The sequence below is a fragment of the Eleutherodactylus coqui genome, chromosome 2 (genome assembly GCF_035609145.1).
Source record: "Eleutherodactylus coqui strain aEleCoq1 chromosome 2, aEleCoq1.hap1, whole genome shotgun sequence".
NCBI classification, from domain to species: domain Eukaryota; kingdom Metazoa; phylum Chordata; class Amphibia; order Anura; family Eleutherodactylidae; genus Eleutherodactylus; species Eleutherodactylus coqui.
In genome coordinates this window covers 324808189-324825440 of record NC_089838.1, presented here as the reverse complement: position 1 = coordinate 324825440, position 17252 = coordinate 324808189, and the positions used below count along the sequence as shown (strand labels likewise).

Sequence of the window (17252 nt, the reverse complement as noted above, 5' to 3'; positions counted from 1 at the left end):
AGAGCGAATGCAATTATTTATCTGACTTCTCTTTAAGGCGTATAAAAAATTCCGCTGTGAACAGGATTTGAACCTGTGCGGGGAAACCCCATTGGATTTCAAGTCCAACGCCTTAACCACTCGGCCATCACAGCTGCATTTCCAACTGTTTGTTGGATTTTTTGGGGAAACAGCAGGTTTGGGGGTTTGACATGAAAAAGTTCAAATCAGTAGGATAAACTGCTTGATTTCTTTCAAAGCTTTTTTCCCCCCATTCTTAAAACTTTAGTTTTCATTGGCTAGACCTTACCTTTATGGAGATTATAGTCTCCATTGTGAATGTGTGTGTGGTAGAGGTTTGGAATCTCTTTTAAATTTAGAGCGCATGCAATTATTTCTCTGAAGGGACTTCTCTTCTCTCAGAGCGTATAAAACATTCCGCTGTGAACAGGATTTGAACCTATGCGGGGAGACCCCATTGGATTTCGAGTCCAACGCCTTAACCTCTCGGCCATCACAGCCTATTTTATCTCCACTCATCGGGTGCCTTTTGGATAGTATCGTTGGACATATTGAAATAAAGCACTGCCCTAAGTGTGTCTAGCCCTTTTTTGCCACACAAAGTCATGAGAAAGTCCTCTTGCGTATGACTGTTGACTTACAGACAGAGACAGGTGTGATGTAAGGTTCATGAGAAGGAGGACGGTTTTGGACAACTAATGAGGTGTGTTTTGGAGAATTACAGTTGAGCGACGTCTCTGAACTCAGGAGTAGCCCTAACTGTGTCTTAACCTTTTCTTCAACACACGGTCATGAGATAGGCCTCTTGCTTAAGGCTATTGTTTTACAGACAGAGACAGGTGTGGTGTGAGGTTCATGAGAAGAAGTAAGGCTTTGGGAAGTAAGGAGAAGCACTTTTTTAACAATTGACACTACGATATGAAAAAAACTTAAATCAATAAGATAAACCGCTTGATTTCTATCAATGCTTTTTCCCAACGCTCTTAAAATCTTAGTTTTCATTGTCCGAAGCTTATCTTTATAGAGATAATAGTCTCCATTGAAAATGTGTATGTGTCAAAGCTTTCGAATGTCCTTTTAATTTAGAGCGAATGCAATTATTTATCTGACTTCTCTTTAAGGCGTATAAAAAATTCCGCTGTGAACAGGATTTGAACCTGTGCGGGGAAACCCCATTGGATTTCAAGTCCAACGCCTTAACCACTCGGCCATCACAGCTGCATTTCCAACTGTTTGTTGGATTTTTTGGGGAAACAGCAGGTTTGGGGGTTTGACATGAAAAAGTTCAAATCAGTAGGATAAACTGCTTGATTTCTTTCAAAGCTTTTTTCCCCCCATTCTTAAAACTTTAGTTTTCATTGGCTAGACCTTACCTTTATGGAGATTATAGTCTCCATTGTGAATGTGTGTGTGGTAGAGGTTTGGAATCTCTTTTAAATTTAGAGCGCATGCAATTATTTCTCTGAAGGGACTTCTCTTCTCTCAGAGCGTATAAAACATTCCGCTGTGAACAGGATTTGAACCTATGCGGGGAGACCCCATTGGATTTCGAGTCCAACGCCTTAACCTCTCGGCCATCACAGCCCATTTTATCTCCACTCATCGGGTGCCTTTTGGATAGTATCGTTGGACAGATTGAAATAAAGCACTGCCCTAAGTGTGTCTAGCCCTTTTTTGCCACACAAAGTCATGAGAAAGTCCTCTTGCGTGTGAGTGTTGACTTACAGACAGAGACAGGTGTGATGTAAGGTTCATGAGAAGGAGGACGGTTTTGGAAAACTAATGAGGTGTGTTTTGGAGAATTACAGTTGAGCGACGTCTCTGAACTCAGGAGTAGCCCTAACTGTGTCTTAACCTTTTCTTCAACACACGGTCATGAGATAGGCCTCTTGCTTAAGGCTATTGTTTTACAGACAGAGACAGGTGTGGTGTGAGGTTCATGAGAAGAAGTAAGGCTTTGGGAAGTAAGGAGAAGCACTTTTTTAACAATTGACACTACGATATGAAAAAAACTTAAATCAATAAGATAAACCGCTTGATTTCTATCAATGCTTTTTCCCAACGCTCTTAAAATCTTAGTTTTCATTGTCCGAAGCTTATCTTTATAGAGATAATAGTCTCCATTGAAAATGTGTATGTGTCAAAGCTTTCGAATGTCCTTTTAATTTAGAGCGAATGCAATTATTTATCTGACTTCTCTTTAAGGCGTATAAAAAATTCCGCTGTGAACAGGATTTGAACCTGTGCGGGGAAACCCCATTGGATTTCAAGTCCAACGCCTTAACCACTCGGCCATCACAGCTGCATTTCCAACTGTTTGTTGGATTTTTTGGGGAAACAGCAGGTTTGGGGGTTTGACATGAAAAAAGTTCAAATCAGTAGGATAAACTGCTTGATTTCTTTCAAAGCTTTTTTCCCCCCATTCTTAAAACTTTAGTTTTCATTGGCTAGACCTTACCTTTATGGAGATTATAGTCTCCATTGTGAATGTGTGTGTGGTAGAGGTTTGGAATCTCTTTTAAATTTAGAGCGCATGCAATTATTTCTCTGAAAGGACTTCTCTTCTCTCAGAGCGTATAAAACATTCCGCAGTGAACAGGATTTGAACCTATGCGGGGAGACCCCATTGGATTTCGAGTCCAACGCCTTAACCTCTCGGCCATCACAGCCTAATTTATCTCCACTCATCGGGTGCCTTTTGGATAGTATCGTTGGACATATTGAAATAAAGCACTGCCCTAAGTGTGTCTAGCCCTTTTTTGCCACACAAAGTCATGAGAAAGTCCTCTTGCGTATGACTGTTGACTTACAGACAGAGACAGGTGTGATGTAAGGTTCATGAGAAGGAGGACGGTTTTGGACAACTAATGAGGTGTGTTTTGGAGAATTACAGTTGAGCGACGTCTCTGAACTCAGGAGTAGCCCTAACTGTGTCTTAACCTTTTCTTCAACACACGGTCATGAGATAGGCCTCTTGCTTAAGGCTATTGTTTTACAGACAGAGACAGGTGTGGTGTGAGGTTCATGAGAAGAAGTAAGGCTTTGGGAAGTAAGGAGAAGCACTTTTTTAACAATTGACACTACGATATGAAAAAAACTTAAATCAATAAGATAAACCGCTTGATTTCTATCAATGCTTTTTCCCAACGCTCTTAAAATCTTAGTTTTCATTGTCCGAAGCTTATCTTTATAGAGATAATAGTCTCCATTGAAAATGTGTATGTGTCAAAGCTTTCGAATGTCCTTTTAATTTAGAGCGAATGCAATTATTTATCTGACTTCTCTTTAAGGCGTATAAAAAATTCCGCTGTGAACAGGATTTGAACCTGTGCGGGGAAACCCCATTGGATTTCAAGTCCAACGCCTTAACCACTCGGCCATCACAGCTGCATTTCCAACTGTTTGTTGGATTTTTTGGGGAAACAGCAGGTTTGGGGGTTTGACATGAAAAAGTTCAAATCAGTAGGATAAACTGCTTGATTTCTTTCAAAGCTTTTTTCCCCCCATTCTTAAAACTTTAGTTTTCATTGGCTAGACCTTACCTTTATGGAGATTATAGTCTCCATTGTGAATGTGTGTGTGGTAGAGGTTTGGAATCTCTTTTAAATTTAGAGCGCATGCAATTATTTCTCTGAAGGGACTTCTCTTCTCTCAGAGCGTATAAAACATTCCGCTGTGAACAGGATTTGAACCTATGCGGGGAGACCCCATTGGATTTCGAGTCCAACGCCTTAACCTCTCGGCCATCACAGCCCATTTTATCTCCACTCATCGGGTGCCTTTTGGATAGTATCGTTGGACAGATTGAAATAAAGCACTGCCCTAAGTGTGTCTAGCCCTTTTTTGCCACACAAAGTCATGAGAAAGTCCTCTTGCGTGTGAGTGTTGACTTACAGACAGAGACAGGTGTGATGTAAGGTTCATGAGAAGGAGGACGGTTTTGGAAAACTAATGAGGTGTGTTTTGGAGAATTACAGTTGAGCGACGTCTCTGAACTCAGGAGTAGCCCTAACTGTGTCTTAACCTTTTCTTCAACACACGGTCATGAGATAGGCCTCTTGCTTAAGGCTATTGTTTTACAGACAGAGACAGGTGTGGTGTGAGGTTCATGAGAAGAAGTAAGGCTTTGGGAAGTAAGGAGAAGCACTTTTTTAACAATTGACACTACGATATGAAAAAAACTTAAATCAATAAGATAAACCGCTTGATTTCTATCAATGCTTTTTCCCAACGCTCTTAAAATCTTAGTTTTCATTGTCCGAAGCTTATCTTTATAGAGATAATAGTCTCCATTGAAAATGTGTATGTGTCAAAGCTTTCGAATGTCCTTTTAATTTAGAGCGAATGCAATTATTTATCTGACTTCTCTTTAAGGCGTATAAAAAATTCCGCTGTGAACAGGATTTGAACCTGTGCGGGGAAACCCCATTGGATTTCAAGTCCAACGCCTTAACCACTCGGCCATCACAGCTGCATTTCCAACTGTTTGTTGGATTTTTTGGGGAAACAGCAGGTTTGGGGGTTTGACATGAAAAAAGTTCAAATCAGTAGGATAAACTGCTTGATTTCTTTCAAAGCTTTTTTCCCCCCATTCTTAAAACTTTAGTTTTCATTGGCTAGACCTTACCTTTATGGAGATTATAGTCTCCATTGTGAATGTGTGTGTGGTAGAGGTTTGGAATCTCTTTTAAATTTAGAGCGCATGCAATTATTTCTCTGAAAGGACTTCTCTTCTCTCAGAGCGTATAAAACATTCCGCAGTGAACAGGATTTGAACCTATGCGGGGAGACCCCATTGGATTTCGAGTCCAACGCCTTAACCTCTCGGCCATCACAGCCTATTTTATCTCCACTCATCGGGTGCCTTTTGGATAGTATCGTTGGACATATTGAAATAAAGCACTGCCCTAAGTGTGTCTAGCCCTTTTTTGCCACACAAAGTCATGAGAAAGTCCTCTTGCGTATGACTGTTGACTTACAGACAGAGACAGGTGTGATGTAAGGTTCATGAGAAGGAGGACGGTTTTGGACAACTAATGAGGTGTGTTTTGGAGAATTACAGTTGAGCGACGTCTCTGAACTCAGGAGTAGCCCTAACTGTGTCTTAACCTTTTCTTCAACACACGGTCATGAGATAGGCCTCTTGCTTAAGGCTATTGTTTTACAGACAGAGACAGGTGTGGTGTGAGGTTCATGAGAAGAAGTAAGGCTTTGGGAAGTAAGGAGAAGCACTTTTTTAACAATTGACACTACGATATGAAAAAAACTTAAATCAATAAGATAAACCGCTTGATTTCTATCAATGCTTTTTCCCAACGCTCTTAAAATCTTAGTTTTCATTGTCCGAACCTTATCTTTATAGAGATAATAGTCTCCATTGAAAATGTGTATGTGTCAAAGCTTTCGAATGTCCTTTTAATTTAGAGCGAATGCAATTATTTCTCTGACTTCTCTTTAAGGCGTATAAAAAATTCCGCTGTGAACAGGATTTGAACCTGTGCGGGGAAACCCCATTGGATTTCAAGTCCAACGCCTTAACCACTCGGCCATCACAGCTGCATTTCCAACTGTTTGTTGGATTTTTTGGGGAAACAGCAGGTTTGGGGGTTTGACATGAAAAAAGTTCAAATCAGTAGGATAAACTGCTTGATTTCTTTCAAAGCTTTTTTCCCCCCATTCTTAAAACTTTAGTTTTCATTGGCTAGACCTTACCTTTATGGAGATTATAGTCTCCATTGTGAATGTGTGTGTGGTAGAGGTTTGGAATCTCTTTTAAATTTAGAGCGCATGCAATTATTTCTCTGAAAGGACTTCTCTTCTCTCAGAGCGTATAAAACATTCCGCTGTGAACAGGATTTGAACCTATGCGGGGAGACCCCATTGGATTTCGAGTCCAACGCCTTAACCTCTCGGCCATCACAGCCCATTTTATCTCCACTCATCGGGTGCCTTTTGGATAGTATCGTTGGACAGATTGAAATAAAGCACTGCCCTAAGTGTGTCTAGCCCTTTTTTGCCACAGAAAGTCATGAGAAAGTCCTCTTGCGTATGAGTGTTGACTTACAGACAGAGACAGGTGTGATGTAAGGTTCATGAGAAGGAGGACGGTTTTGGACAACTAATGAGGTGTGTTTTGGAGAATTACAGTTGAGCGACGTCTCTGAACTCAGGAGTAGCCCTAACTGTGTCTTAACCTTTTCTTCAACACACGGTCATGAGATAGGCCTCTTGCTTAAGGCTATTGTTTTACAGACAGAGACAGGTGTGGTGTGAGGTTCATGAGAAGAAGTAAGGCTTTGGGAAGTAAGGAGAAGCACTTTTTTAACAATTGACACTACGATATGAAAAAAACTTAAATCAATAAGATAAACCGCTTGATTTCTATCAATGCTTTTTCCCAACGCTCTTAAAATCTTAGTTTTCATTGTCCGAAGCTTATCTTTATAGAGATAATAGTCTCCATTGAAAATGTGTATGTGTCAAAGCTTTCGAATGTCCTTTTAATTTAGAGCGAATGCAATTATTTATCTGACTTCTCTTTAAGGCGTATAAAAAATTCCGCTGTGAACAGGATTTGAACCTGTGCGGGGAAACCCCATTGGATTTCAAGTCCAACGCCTTAACCACTCGGCCATCACAGCTGCATTTCCAACTGTTTGTTGGATTTTTTGGGGAAACAGCAGGTTTGGGGGTTTGACATGAAAAAGTTCAAATCAGTAGGATAAACTGCTTGATTTCTTTCAAAGCTTTTTTCCCCCCATTCTTAAAACTTTAGTTTTCATTGGCTAGACCTTACCTTTATGGAGATTATAGTCTCCATTGTGAATGTGTGTGTGGTAGAGGTTTGGAATCTCTTTTAAATTTAGAGCGCATGCAATTATTTCTCTGAAGGGACTTCTCTTCTCTCAGAGCGTATAAAACATTCCGCTGTGAACAGGATTTGAACCTATGCGGGGAGACCCCATTGGATTTCGAGTCCAACGCCTTAACCTCTCGGCCATCACAGCCCATTTTATCTCCACTCATCGGGTGCCTTTTGGATAGTATCGTTGGACAGATTGAAATAAAGCACTGCCCTAAGTGTGTCTAGCCCTTTTTTGCCACACAAAGTCATGAGAAAGTCCTCTTGCGTGTGAGTGTTGACTTACAGACAGAGACAGGTGTGATGTAAGGTTCATGAGAAGGAGGACGGTTTTGGAAAACTAATGAGGTGTGTTTTGGAGAATTACAGTTGAGCGACGTCTCTGAACTCAGGAGTAGCCCTAACTGTGTCTTAACCTTTTCTTCAACACACGGTCATGAGATAGGCCTCTTGCTTAAGGCTATTGTTTTACAGACAGAGACAGGTGTGGTGTGAGGTTCATGAGAAGAAGTAAGGCTTTGGGAAGTAAGGAGAAGCACTTTTTTAACAATTGACACTACGATATGAAAAAAACTTAAATCAATAAGATAAACCGCTTGATTTCTATCAATGCTTTTTCCCAACGCTCTTAAAATCTTAGTTTTCATTGTCCGAAGCTTATCTTTATAGAGATAATAGTCTCCATTGAAAATGTGTATGTGTCAAAGCTTTCGAATGTCCTTTTAATTTAGAGCGAATGCAATTATTTATCTGACTTCTCTTTAAGGCGTATAAAAAATTCCGCTGTGAACAGGATTTGAACCTGTGCGGGGAAACCCCATTGGATTTCAAGTCCAACGCCTTAACCACTCGGCCATCACAGCTGCATTTCCAACTGTTTGTTGGATTTTTTGGGGAAACAGCAGGTTTGGGGGTTTGACATGAAAAAAGTTCAAATCAGTAGGATAAACTGCTTGATTTCTTTCAAAGCTTTTTTCCCCCCATTCTTAAAACTTTAGTTTTCATTGGCTAGACCTTACCTTTATGGAGATTATAGTCTCCATTGTGAATGTGTGTGTGGTAGAGGTTTGGAATCTCTTTTAAATTTAGAGCGCATGCAATTATTTCTCTGAAAGGACTTCTCTTCTCTCAGAGCGTATAAAACATTCCGCAGTGAACAGGATTTGAACCTATGCGGGGAGACCCCATTGGATTTCGAGTCCAACGCCTTAACCTCTCGGCCATCACAGCCTATTTTATCTCCACTCATCGGGTGCCTTTTGGATAGTATCGTTGGACATATTGAAATAAAGCAATGCCCTAAGTGTGTCTAGCCCTTTTTTGCCACACAAAGTCATGAGAAAGTCCTCTTGCGTATGACTGTTGACTTACAGACAGAGACAGGTGTGATGTAAGGTTCATGAGAAGGAGGACGGTTTTGGACAACTAATGAGGTGTGTTTTGGAGAATTACAGTTGAGCGACGTCTCTGAACTCAGGAGTAGCCCTAACTGTGTCTTAACCTTTTCTTCAACACACGGTCATGAGATAGGCCTCTTGCTTAAGGCTATTGTTTTACAGACAGAGACAGGTGTGGTGTGAGGTTCATGAGAAGAAGTAAGGCTTTGGGAAGTAAGGAGAAGCACTTTTTTAACAATTGACACTACGATATGAAAAAAACTTAAATCAATAAGATAAACCGCTTGATTTCTATCAATGCTTTTTCCCAACGCTCTTAAAATCTTAGTTTTCATTGTCCGAACCTTATCTTTATAGAGATAATAGTCTCCATTGAAAATGTGTATGTGTCAAAGCTTTCGAATGTCCTTTTAATTTAGAGCGAATGCAATTATTTCTCTGACTTCTCTTTAAGGCGTATAAAAAATTCCGCTGTGAACAGGATTTGAACCTGTGCGGGGAAACCCCATTGGATTTCAAGTCCAACGCCTTAACCACTCGGCCATCACAGCTGCATTTCCAACTGTTTGTTGGATTTTTTGGGGAAACAGCAGGTTTGGGGGTTTGACATGAAAAAAGTTCAAATCAGTAGGATAAACTGCTTGATTTCTTTCAAAGCTTTTTTCCCCCCATTCTTAAAACTTTAGTTTTCATTGGCTAGACCTTACCTTTATGGAGATTATAGTCTCCATTGTGAATGTGTGTGTGGTAGAGGTTTGGAATCTCTTTTAAATTTAGAGCGCATGCAATTATTTCTCTGAAAGGACTTCTCTTCTCTCAGAGCGTATAAAACATTCCGCTGTGAACAGGATTTGAACCTATGCGGGGAGACCCCATTGGATTTCGAGTCCAACGCCTTAACCTCTCGGCCATCACAGCCCATTTTATCTCCACTCATCGGGTGCCTTTTGGATAGTATCGTTGGACAGATTGAAATAAAGCACTGCCCTAAGTGTGTCTAGCCCTTTTTTGCCACAGAAAGTCATGAGAAAGTCCTCTTGCGTATGAGTGTTGACTTACAGACAGAGACAGGTGTGATGTAAGGTTCATGAGAAGGAAGACGGTTTTGGAAAACTAATGAGGTGTGTTTTGGAGAATACAGTTGAGCGACGTCTCTGAACTCAGGAGTAGCCCTAACTGTGTCTTAACTTTTTCTTCAACACACGGTCATGAGATAGGCCTCTTGCTTAAGGTATTGTTTTACAGACAGAGACAGGTGTGGTGTGAGGTTCATGAGAAGAAGTAAGGCTTTGGGAAGTAAGGAGAAGCACTTTTTTAACAATTGACACTACGATATGAAAAAAACTTAAATCAATAAGATAAACCGCTTGATTTCTATCAATGCTTTTTCCCAACGCTCTTAAAATCTTAGTTTTCATTGTCCGAACCTTATCTTTATAGAGATAATAGTCTCCATTGAAAATGTGTATGTGTCAAAGCTTTCGAATGTCCTTTTAATTTAGAGCGAATGCAATTATTTCTCTGACTTCTCTTTAAGGTGTATAAAAGATTCTGCTGTGAACAGGATTTGAACCTGTGCGGGGAAACCCCATTGGATTTCAAGTCCAACGCCTTAACCACTCGGCCATCACAGCTGCATTTCCACCTGTTTGTTGGATTTTTTGGGGAAACAGCAGGTTTGGGGGTTTGACATGAAAAAAGTTCAAATCAGTAGGTTAAACTGCTTGATTTCTTTCAAAGCTTTTTTTCCCCACATTCTTAAAACTTTAGTTTTCATTGGCTAGACCTTACCTTTATGGAGATTATAGTCTCCATTGTGAATGTGTGTGTGGTAGAGGTTTGGAATCTCTTTTAAATTTAGAGCAATTATTTCTCTGAAAGGACTTCTCTTCCCTCAGAGCGTATAAAACATTCCGCTGTGAACAGGATTTGAACCTATGCGGGGAGACCCCATTGGATTTCGAGTCCAACGCCTTAACCTCTCGGCCATCACAGCCCATTTTATCTCCACTCATCGGGTGCCTTTTGGATAGTATCGTTGGACAGATTGAAATAAAGCACTGCCCTAAGTGTGTCTAGCCCTTTTTTGCCACAGAAAGTCATGAGAAAGTCCTCTTGCGTATGAGTGTTGACTTACAGACAGAGACAGGTGTGATGTAAGGTTCATGAGAAGGAAGACGGTTTTGGAAAACTAATGAGGTGTGTTTTGGAGAATACAGTTGAGCGACGTCTCTGAACTCAGGAGTAGCCCTAACTGTGTCTTAACTTTTTCTTCAACACACGGTCATGAGATAGGCCTCTTGCTTAAGGTATTGTTTTACAGACAGAGACAGGTGTGGTGTGAGGTTCATGAGAAGAAGTAAGGCTTTGGGAAGTAAGGAGAAGCACTTTTTTAACAATTGACACTACGATATGAAAAAAACTTAAATCAATAAGATAAACCGCTTGATTTCTATCAATGCTTTTTCCCAACGCTCTTAAAATCTTAGTTTTCATTGTCCGAACCTTATCTTTATAGAGATAATAGTCTCCATTGAAAATGTGTATGTGTCAAAGCTTTCGAATGTCCTTTTAATTTAGAGCGAATGCAATTATTTCTCTGACTTCTCTTTAAGGTGTATAAAAGATTCTGCTGTGAACAGGATTTGAACCTGTGCGGGGAAACCCCATTGGATTTCAAGTCCAACGCCTTAACCACTCGGCCATCACAGCTGCATTTCCACCTGTTTGTTGGATTTTTTGGGGAAACAGCAGGTTTGGGGGTTTGACATGAAAAAAGTTCAAATCAGTAGGTTAAACTGCTTGATTTCTTTCAAAGCTTTTTTTCCCCACATTCTTAAAACTTTAGTTTTCATTGGCTAGACCTTACCTTTATGGAGATTATAGTCTCCATTGTGAATGTGTGTGTGGTAGAGGTTTGGAATCTCTTTTAAATTTAGAGCAATTATTTCTCTGAAAGGACTTCTCTTCTCTCAGAGCGTATAAAACATTCCGCTGTGAACAGGATTTGAACCTATGCGGGGAGACCCCATTGGATTTCGAGTCCAACGCCTTAACCTCTCGGCCATCACAGCCCATTTTATCTCCACTCATCGGGTGCCTTTTGGATAGTATCGTTGGACAGATTGAAATAAAGCACTGCCCTAAGTGTGTCTAGCCCTTTTTTGCCACACAAAGTCATGAGAAAGTCCTCTTGCGTATGAGTGTTGACTTACAGACAGAGACAGGTGTGATGTAAGGTTCATGAGAAGGAAGACGGTTTTGGAAAACTAATGAGGTGTGTTTTGGAGAATACAGTTGAGCGACGTCTCTGAACTCAGGAGTAGCCCTAACTGTGTCTTAACTTTTTCTTCAACACACGGTCATGAGATAGGCCTCTTGCTTAAGGTATTGTTTTACAGACAGAGACAGGTGTGGTGTGAGGTTCATGAGAAGAAGTAAGGCTTTGGGAAGTAAGGAGAAGCACTTTTTTAACAATTGACACTACGATATGAAAAAAACTTAAATCAATAAGATAAACCGCTTGATTTCTATCAATGCTTTTTCCCAACGCTCTTAAAATCTTAGTTTTCATTGTCCGAACCTTATCTTTATAGAGATAATAGTCTCCATTGAAAATGTGTATGTGTCAAAGCTTTCGAATGTCCTTTTAATTTAGAGCGAATGCAATTATTTCTCTGACTTCTCTTTAAGGTGTATAAAAGATTCCGCTGTGAACAGGATTTGAACCTGTGCGGGGAAACCCCATTGGATTTCAAGTCCAACGCCTTAACCACTCGGCCATCACAGCTGCATTTCTACCTGTTTGTTGGATTTTTTTTGGAAACAGCAGGTTTGGGGGTTTGACATGAAAAAAGTTCAAATCAGTAGGTTAAACTGCTTGATTTCTTTCAAAGCTTTTTTTCCCCACATTCTTAAAACTTTAGTTTTCATTGGCTAGGCCTTACCTTTATGGAGATTATAGTCTCCATTGTGAATGTGTGTGTGGTAGAGGTTTGGAATCTCTTTTAAATTTAGAGCAATTATTTCTCTGAAAGGACTTCTCTTCCCTCAGAGCGTATAAAACATTCCGCTGTGAACAGGATTTGAACCTATGCGGGGAGACCCCATTGGATTTCGAGTCCAACGCCTTAACCTCTCGGCCATCACAGCCCATTTTATCTCCACTCATCGGGTGCCTTTTGGATAGTATCGTTGGACAGATTGAAATAAAGCACTGCCCTAAGTGTGTCTAGCCCTTTTTTGCCACAGAAAGTCATGAGAAAGTCCTCTTGCGTATGAGTGTTGACTTACAGACAGAGACAGGTGTGATGTAAGGTTCATGAGAAGGAAGACGGTTTTGGAAAACTAATGAGGTGTGTTTTGGAGAATACAGTTGAGCGACGTCTCTGAACTCAGGAGTAGCCCTAACTGTGTCTTAACTTTTTCTTCAACACACGGTCATGAGATAGGCCTCTTGCTTAAGGTATTGTTTTACAGACAGAGACAGGTGTGGTGTGAGGTTCATGAGAAGAAGTAAGGCTTTGGGAAGTAAGGAGAAGCACTTTTTTAACAATTGACACTACGATATGAAAAAAACTTAAATCAATAAGATAAACCGCTTGATTTCTATCAATGCTTTTTCCCAACGCTCTTAAAATCTTAGTTTTCATTGTCCGAACCTTATCTTTATAGAGATAATAGTCTCCATTGAAAATGTGTATGTGTCAAAGCTTTCGAATGTCCTTTTAATTTAGAGCGAATGCAATTATTTCTCTGACTTCTCTTTAAGGTGTATAAAAGATTCTGCTGTGAACAGGATTTGAACCTGTGCGGGGAAACCCCATTGGATTTCAAGTCCAACGCCTTAACCACTCGGCCATCACAGCTGCATTTCCACCTGTTTGTTGGATTTTTTGGGGAAACAGCAGGTTTGGGGGTTTGACATGAAAAAAGTTCAAATCAGTAGGTTAAACTGCTTGATTTCTTTCAAAGCTTTTTTTCCCCACATTCTTAAAACTTTAGTTTTCATTGGCTAGACCTTACCTTTATGGAGATTATAGTCTCCATTGTGAATGTGTGTGTGGTAGAGGTTTGGAATCTCTTTTAAATTTAGAGCAATTATTTCTCTGAAAGGACTTCTCTTCTCTCAGAGCGTATAAAACATTCCGCTGTGAACAGGATTTGAACCTATGCGGGGAGACCCCATTGGATTTCGAGTCCAACGCCTTAACCTCTCGGCCATCACAGCCCATTTTATCTCCACTCATCGGGTGCCTTTTGGATAGTATCGTTGGACAGATTGAAATAAAGCACTGCCCTAAGTGTGTCTAGCCCTTTTTTGCCACACAAAGTCATGAGAAAGTCCTCTTGCGTATGAGTGTTGACTTACAGACAGAGACAGGTGTGATGTAAGGTTCATGAGAAGGAAGACGGTTTTGGAAAACTAATGAGGTGTGTTTTGGAGAATACAGTTGAGCGACGTCTCTGAACTCAGGAGTAGCCCTAACTGTGTCTTAACTTTTTCTTCAACACACGGTCATGAGATAGGCCTCTTGCTTAAGGTATTGTTTTACAGACAGAGACAGGTGTGGTGTGAGGTTCATGAGAAGAAGTAAGGCTTTGGGAAGTAAGGAGAAGCACTTTTTTAACAATTGACACTACGATATGAAAAAAACTTAAATCAATAAGATAAACCGCTTGATTTCTATCAATGCTTTTTCCCAACGCTCTTAAAATCTTAGTTTTCATTGTCCGAACCTTATCTTTATAGAGATAATAGTCTCCATTGAAAATGTGTATGTGTCAAAGCTTTCGAATGTCCTTTTAATTTAGAGCGAATGCAATTATTTCTCTGACTTCTCTTTAAGGTGTATAAAAGATTCCGCTGTGAACAGGATTTGAACCTGTGCGGGGAAACCCCATTGGATTTCAAGTCCAACGCCTTAACCACTCGGCCATCACAGCTGCATTTCCACCTGTTTGTTGGATTTTTTGGGGGAAACAGCAGGTTTGGGGGTTTGACATGAAAAAAGTTCAAATCAGTAGGTTAAACTGCTTGATTTCTTTCAAAGCTTTTTTTCCCCACATTCTTAAAACTTTAGTTTTCATTGGCTAGACCTTACCTTTATGGAGATTATAGTCTCCATTGTGAATGTGTGTGTGGTAGAGGTTTGGAATCTCTTTTAAATTTAGAGCAATTATTTCTCTGAAAGGACTTCTCTTCTCTCAGAGCGTATAAAACATTCCGCTGTGAACAGGATTTGAACCTATGCGGGGAGACCCCATTGGATTTCGAGTCCAACGCCTTAACCTCTCGGCCATCACAGCCCATTTTATCTCCACTCATCGGGTGCCTTTTGGATAGTATCGTTGGACAGATTGAAATAAAGCACTGCCCTAAGTGTGTCTAGCCCTTTTTTGCCACACAAAGTCATGAGAAAGTCCTCTTGCGTATGAGTGTTGACTTACAGACAGAGACAGGTGTGATGTAAGGTTCATGAGAAGGAAGACGGTTTTGGAAAACTAATGAGGTGTGTTTTGGAGAATACAGTTGAGCGACGTCTCTGAACTCAGGAGTAGCCCTAACTGTGTCTTAACTTTTTCTTCAACACACGGTCATGAGATAGGCCTCTTGCTTAAGGTATTGTTTTACAGACAGAGACAGGTGTGGTGTGAGGTTCATGAGAAGAAGTAAGGCTTTGGGAAGTAAGGAGAAGCACTTTTTTAACAATTGACACTACGATATGAAAAAAACTTAAATCAATAAGATAAACCGCTTGATTTCTATCAATGCTTTTTCCCAACGCTCTTAAAATCTTAGTTTTCATTGTCCGAACCTTATCTTTATAGAGATAATAGTCTCCATTGAAAATGTGTATGTGTCAAAGCTTTCGAATGTCCTTTTAATTTAGAGCGAATGCAATTATTTCTCTGACTTCTCTTTAAGGTGTATAAAAGATTCCGCTGTGAACAGGATTTGAACCTGTGCGGGGAAACCCCATTGGATTTCAAGTCCAACGCCTTAACCACTCGGCCATCACAGCTGCATTTCCACCTGTTTGTTGGATTTTTGGGGGGAAACAGCAGGTTTGGGGGTTTGACATGAAAAAAGTTCAAATCAGTAGGTTAAACTGCTTGATTTCTTTCAAAGCTTTTTTTCCCCACATTCTTAAAACTTTAGTTTTCATTGGCTAGACCTTACCTTTATGGAGATTATAGTCTCCATTGTGAATGTGTGTGTGGTAGAGGTTTGGAATCTCTTTTAAATTTAGAGCAATTATTTCTCTGAAAGGACTTCTCTTCTCTCAGAGCGTATAAAACATTCCGCATGTGAACAGGATTTGAACCTATGCGGGGAGACCCCATTGGATTTCGAGTCCAACGCCTTAACCTCTCGGCCATCACAGCCCATTTTATCTCCACTCATTGGGTGCCTTTTGGATAGTATCGTTGGACAGATTGAAATAAAGCACTGCCCTAAGTGTGTCTAGCCCTTTTTTGCCACACAAAGTCATGAGAAAGTCCTCTTGCGTATGAGTGTTGACTTACAGACAGAGACAGGTGTGATGTAAGGTTCATGAGAAGGAAGACGGTTTTGGAAAACTAATGAGGTGTGTTTTGGAGAATACAGTTGAGCGACGTCTCTGAACTCAGGAGTAGCCCTAACTGTGTCTTAACTTTTTCTTCAACACACGGTCATGAGATAGGCCTCTTGCTTAAGGTATTGTTTTACAGACAGAGACAGGTGTGGTGTGAGGTTCATGAGAAGAAGTAAGGCTTTGGGAAGTAAGGAGAAGCACTTTTTTAACAATTGACACTACGATATGAAAAAAACTTAAATCAATAAGATAAACCGCTTGATTTCTATCAATGCTTTTTCCCAACGCTCTTAAAATCTTAGTTTTCATTGTCCGAACCTTATCTTTATAGAGATAATAGTCTCCATTGAAAATGTGTATGTGTCAAAGCTTTCGAATGTCCTTTTAATTTAGAGCGAATGCAATTATTTCTCTGACTTCTCTTTAAGGTGTATAAAAGATTCCGCTGTGAACAGGATTTGAACCTGTGCGGGGAAACCCCATTGGATTTCAAGTCCAACGCCTTAACCACTCGGCCATCACAGCTGCATTTCTACCTGTTTGTTGGATTTTTTTTGGAAACAGCAGGTTTGGGGGTTTGACATGAAAAAAGTTCAAATCAGTAGGTTAAACTGCTTGATTTCTTTCAAAGCTTTTTTTCCCCACATTCTTAAAACTTTAGTTTTCATTGGCTAGGCCTTACCTTTATGGAGATTATAGTCTCCATTGTGAATGTGTGTGTGGTAGAGGTTTGGAATCTCTTTTAAATTTAGAGCAATTATTTCTCTGAAAGGACTTCTCTTCTCTCAGAGCGTATAAAACATTCCGCTGTGAACAGGATTTGAACCTATGGGGGGAGATCCCATTGGATTTTGAATCCAACACCTTAACCTCTCGGCCATCACAGCCCATTTTATCTCCACTCATCGGGTGCCTTTTGGATAGTATCGTTGGACAGATTGAAATAAAGCACTGCCCTAAGTGTGTCTAGCCCTTTTTTGCCACACAAAGTCATGAGAAAGTCCTCTTGCGTATGACTGTTGACTTACAGACAGAGACAGGTGTGATGTAAGGTTCATGAGAAGGAAGACGGTTTTGGAAAACTAATGAGGTGTGTTTTGGAGAATACAGTTGAGCGACGTCTCTGAACTCAGGAGTAGCCCTAACTGTGTCTTAACTTTTTCTTCAACACACGGTCATGAGATAGGCCTCTTGCTTAAGGTATTGTTTTACAGACAGAGACAGGTGTGGTGTGAGGTTCATGAGAAGAAGTAAGGCTTTGGGAAGTAAGGAGAAGCACTTTTTTAACAATTGACACTACGATATGAAAAAAACTTAAATCAATAAGATAAACCGCTTGATTTCTATCAATGCTTTTTCCCAACGCTCTTAAAATCTTAGTTTTCATTGTCCGAACCTTATCTTTATAGAGAT

The 17252-nt window shown here is 40.3% G+C and overlaps 32 non-coding genes across 32 annotated transcripts; all 32 read right to left on the bottom strand.

The window, feature by feature from the left end:
- Positions 1–52: 52 nt before the first annotated feature.
- TRNAS-UGA (transfer RNA serine (anticodon UGA)) lies at positions 53–134 on the bottom strand. The gene has a single exon. It is a non-coding gene; the product is annotated as a tRNA-Ser (tRNA).
- Positions 135–418: 284 nt separating this feature from the next.
- Positions 419–500, bottom strand: TRNAS-CGA (transfer RNA serine (anticodon CGA)). Its single transcript has one exon. It is a non-coding gene; the product is annotated as a tRNA-Ser (tRNA).
- Positions 501–1136: 636 nt separating this feature from the next.
- On the bottom strand, positions 1137–1218 carry TRNAS-UGA (transfer RNA serine (anticodon UGA)). Its single transcript has one exon. It is a non-coding gene; the product is annotated as a tRNA-Ser (tRNA).
- A 284-nt stretch (positions 1219–1502) lies between these two features.
- On the bottom strand, positions 1503–1584 carry TRNAS-CGA (transfer RNA serine (anticodon CGA)). The gene has a single exon. It is a non-coding gene; the product is annotated as a tRNA-Ser (tRNA).
- A 636-nt stretch (positions 1585–2220) lies between these two features.
- On the bottom strand, positions 2221–2302 carry TRNAS-UGA (transfer RNA serine (anticodon UGA)). Its single transcript has one exon. It is a non-coding gene; the product is annotated as a tRNA-Ser (tRNA).
- Positions 2303–2587: 285 nt separating this feature from the next.
- TRNAS-CGA (transfer RNA serine (anticodon CGA)) lies at positions 2588–2669 on the bottom strand. Its single transcript has one exon. It is a non-coding gene; the product is annotated as a tRNA-Ser (tRNA).
- A 636-nt stretch (positions 2670–3305) lies between these two features.
- On the bottom strand, positions 3306–3387 carry TRNAS-UGA (transfer RNA serine (anticodon UGA)). The gene has a single exon. It is a non-coding gene; the product is annotated as a tRNA-Ser (tRNA).
- A 284-nt stretch (positions 3388–3671) lies between these two features.
- On the bottom strand, positions 3672–3753 carry TRNAS-CGA (transfer RNA serine (anticodon CGA)). The gene has a single exon. It is a non-coding gene; the product is annotated as a tRNA-Ser (tRNA).
- A 636-nt stretch (positions 3754–4389) lies between these two features.
- On the bottom strand, positions 4390–4471 carry TRNAS-UGA (transfer RNA serine (anticodon UGA)). The gene has a single exon. It is a non-coding gene; the product is annotated as a tRNA-Ser (tRNA).
- Positions 4472–4756: 285 nt separating this feature from the next.
- On the bottom strand, positions 4757–4838 carry TRNAS-CGA (transfer RNA serine (anticodon CGA)). The gene has a single exon. It is a non-coding gene; the product is annotated as a tRNA-Ser (tRNA).
- A 636-nt stretch (positions 4839–5474) lies between these two features.
- TRNAS-UGA (transfer RNA serine (anticodon UGA)) lies at positions 5475–5556 on the bottom strand. Its single transcript has one exon. It is a non-coding gene; the product is annotated as a tRNA-Ser (tRNA).
- A 285-nt stretch (positions 5557–5841) lies between these two features.
- TRNAS-CGA (transfer RNA serine (anticodon CGA)) lies at positions 5842–5923 on the bottom strand. The gene has a single exon. It is a non-coding gene; the product is annotated as a tRNA-Ser (tRNA).
- Positions 5924–6559: 636 nt separating this feature from the next.
- TRNAS-UGA (transfer RNA serine (anticodon UGA)) lies at positions 6560–6641 on the bottom strand. The gene has a single exon. It is a non-coding gene; the product is annotated as a tRNA-Ser (tRNA).
- Positions 6642–6925: 284 nt separating this feature from the next.
- On the bottom strand, positions 6926–7007 carry TRNAS-CGA (transfer RNA serine (anticodon CGA)). Its single transcript has one exon. It is a non-coding gene; the product is annotated as a tRNA-Ser (tRNA).
- Positions 7008–7643: 636 nt separating this feature from the next.
- Positions 7644–7725, bottom strand: TRNAS-UGA (transfer RNA serine (anticodon UGA)). The gene has a single exon. It is a non-coding gene; the product is annotated as a tRNA-Ser (tRNA).
- Positions 7726–8010: 285 nt separating this feature from the next.
- TRNAS-CGA (transfer RNA serine (anticodon CGA)) lies at positions 8011–8092 on the bottom strand. Its single transcript has one exon. It is a non-coding gene; the product is annotated as a tRNA-Ser (tRNA).
- A 636-nt stretch (positions 8093–8728) lies between these two features.
- TRNAS-UGA (transfer RNA serine (anticodon UGA)) lies at positions 8729–8810 on the bottom strand. The gene has a single exon. It is a non-coding gene; the product is annotated as a tRNA-Ser (tRNA).
- Positions 8811–9095: 285 nt separating this feature from the next.
- On the bottom strand, positions 9096–9177 carry TRNAS-CGA (transfer RNA serine (anticodon CGA)). Its single transcript has one exon. It is a non-coding gene; the product is annotated as a tRNA-Ser (tRNA).
- A 634-nt stretch (positions 9178–9811) lies between these two features.
- On the bottom strand, positions 9812–9893 carry TRNAS-UGA (transfer RNA serine (anticodon UGA)). The gene has a single exon. It is a non-coding gene; the product is annotated as a tRNA-Ser (tRNA).
- Positions 9894–10173: 280 nt separating this feature from the next.
- On the bottom strand, positions 10174–10255 carry TRNAS-CGA (transfer RNA serine (anticodon CGA)). Its single transcript has one exon. It is a non-coding gene; the product is annotated as a tRNA-Ser (tRNA).
- A 634-nt stretch (positions 10256–10889) lies between these two features.
- On the bottom strand, positions 10890–10971 carry TRNAS-UGA (transfer RNA serine (anticodon UGA)). Its single transcript has one exon. It is a non-coding gene; the product is annotated as a tRNA-Ser (tRNA).
- Positions 10972–11251: 280 nt separating this feature from the next.
- Positions 11252–11333, bottom strand: TRNAS-CGA (transfer RNA serine (anticodon CGA)). The gene has a single exon. It is a non-coding gene; the product is annotated as a tRNA-Ser (tRNA).
- A 634-nt stretch (positions 11334–11967) lies between these two features.
- TRNAS-UGA (transfer RNA serine (anticodon UGA)) lies at positions 11968–12049 on the bottom strand. The gene has a single exon. It is a non-coding gene; the product is annotated as a tRNA-Ser (tRNA).
- Positions 12050–12329: 280 nt separating this feature from the next.
- TRNAS-CGA (transfer RNA serine (anticodon CGA)) lies at positions 12330–12411 on the bottom strand. The gene has a single exon. It is a non-coding gene; the product is annotated as a tRNA-Ser (tRNA).
- Positions 12412–13045: 634 nt separating this feature from the next.
- TRNAS-UGA (transfer RNA serine (anticodon UGA)) lies at positions 13046–13127 on the bottom strand. The gene has a single exon. It is a non-coding gene; the product is annotated as a tRNA-Ser (tRNA).
- A 280-nt stretch (positions 13128–13407) lies between these two features.
- TRNAS-CGA (transfer RNA serine (anticodon CGA)) lies at positions 13408–13489 on the bottom strand. Its single transcript has one exon. It is a non-coding gene; the product is annotated as a tRNA-Ser (tRNA).
- Positions 13490–14123: 634 nt separating this feature from the next.
- Positions 14124–14205, bottom strand: TRNAS-UGA (transfer RNA serine (anticodon UGA)). The gene has a single exon. It is a non-coding gene; the product is annotated as a tRNA-Ser (tRNA).
- Positions 14206–14486: 281 nt separating this feature from the next.
- Positions 14487–14568, bottom strand: TRNAS-CGA (transfer RNA serine (anticodon CGA)). The gene has a single exon. It is a non-coding gene; the product is annotated as a tRNA-Ser (tRNA).
- A 634-nt stretch (positions 14569–15202) lies between these two features.
- On the bottom strand, positions 15203–15284 carry TRNAS-UGA (transfer RNA serine (anticodon UGA)). The gene has a single exon. It is a non-coding gene; the product is annotated as a tRNA-Ser (tRNA).
- Positions 15285–15565: 281 nt separating this feature from the next.
- Positions 15566–15648, bottom strand: TRNAS-CGA (transfer RNA serine (anticodon CGA)). The gene has a single exon. It is a non-coding gene; the product is annotated as a tRNA-Ser (tRNA).
- A 634-nt stretch (positions 15649–16282) lies between these two features.
- On the bottom strand, positions 16283–16364 carry TRNAS-UGA (transfer RNA serine (anticodon UGA)). The gene has a single exon. It is a non-coding gene; the product is annotated as a tRNA-Ser (tRNA).
- A 280-nt stretch (positions 16365–16644) lies between these two features.
- On the bottom strand, positions 16645–16726 carry TRNAL-CAA (transfer RNA leucine (anticodon CAA)). Its single transcript has one exon. It is a non-coding gene; the product is annotated as a tRNA-Leu (tRNA).
- Positions 16727–17252: the final 526 nt, after the last annotated feature.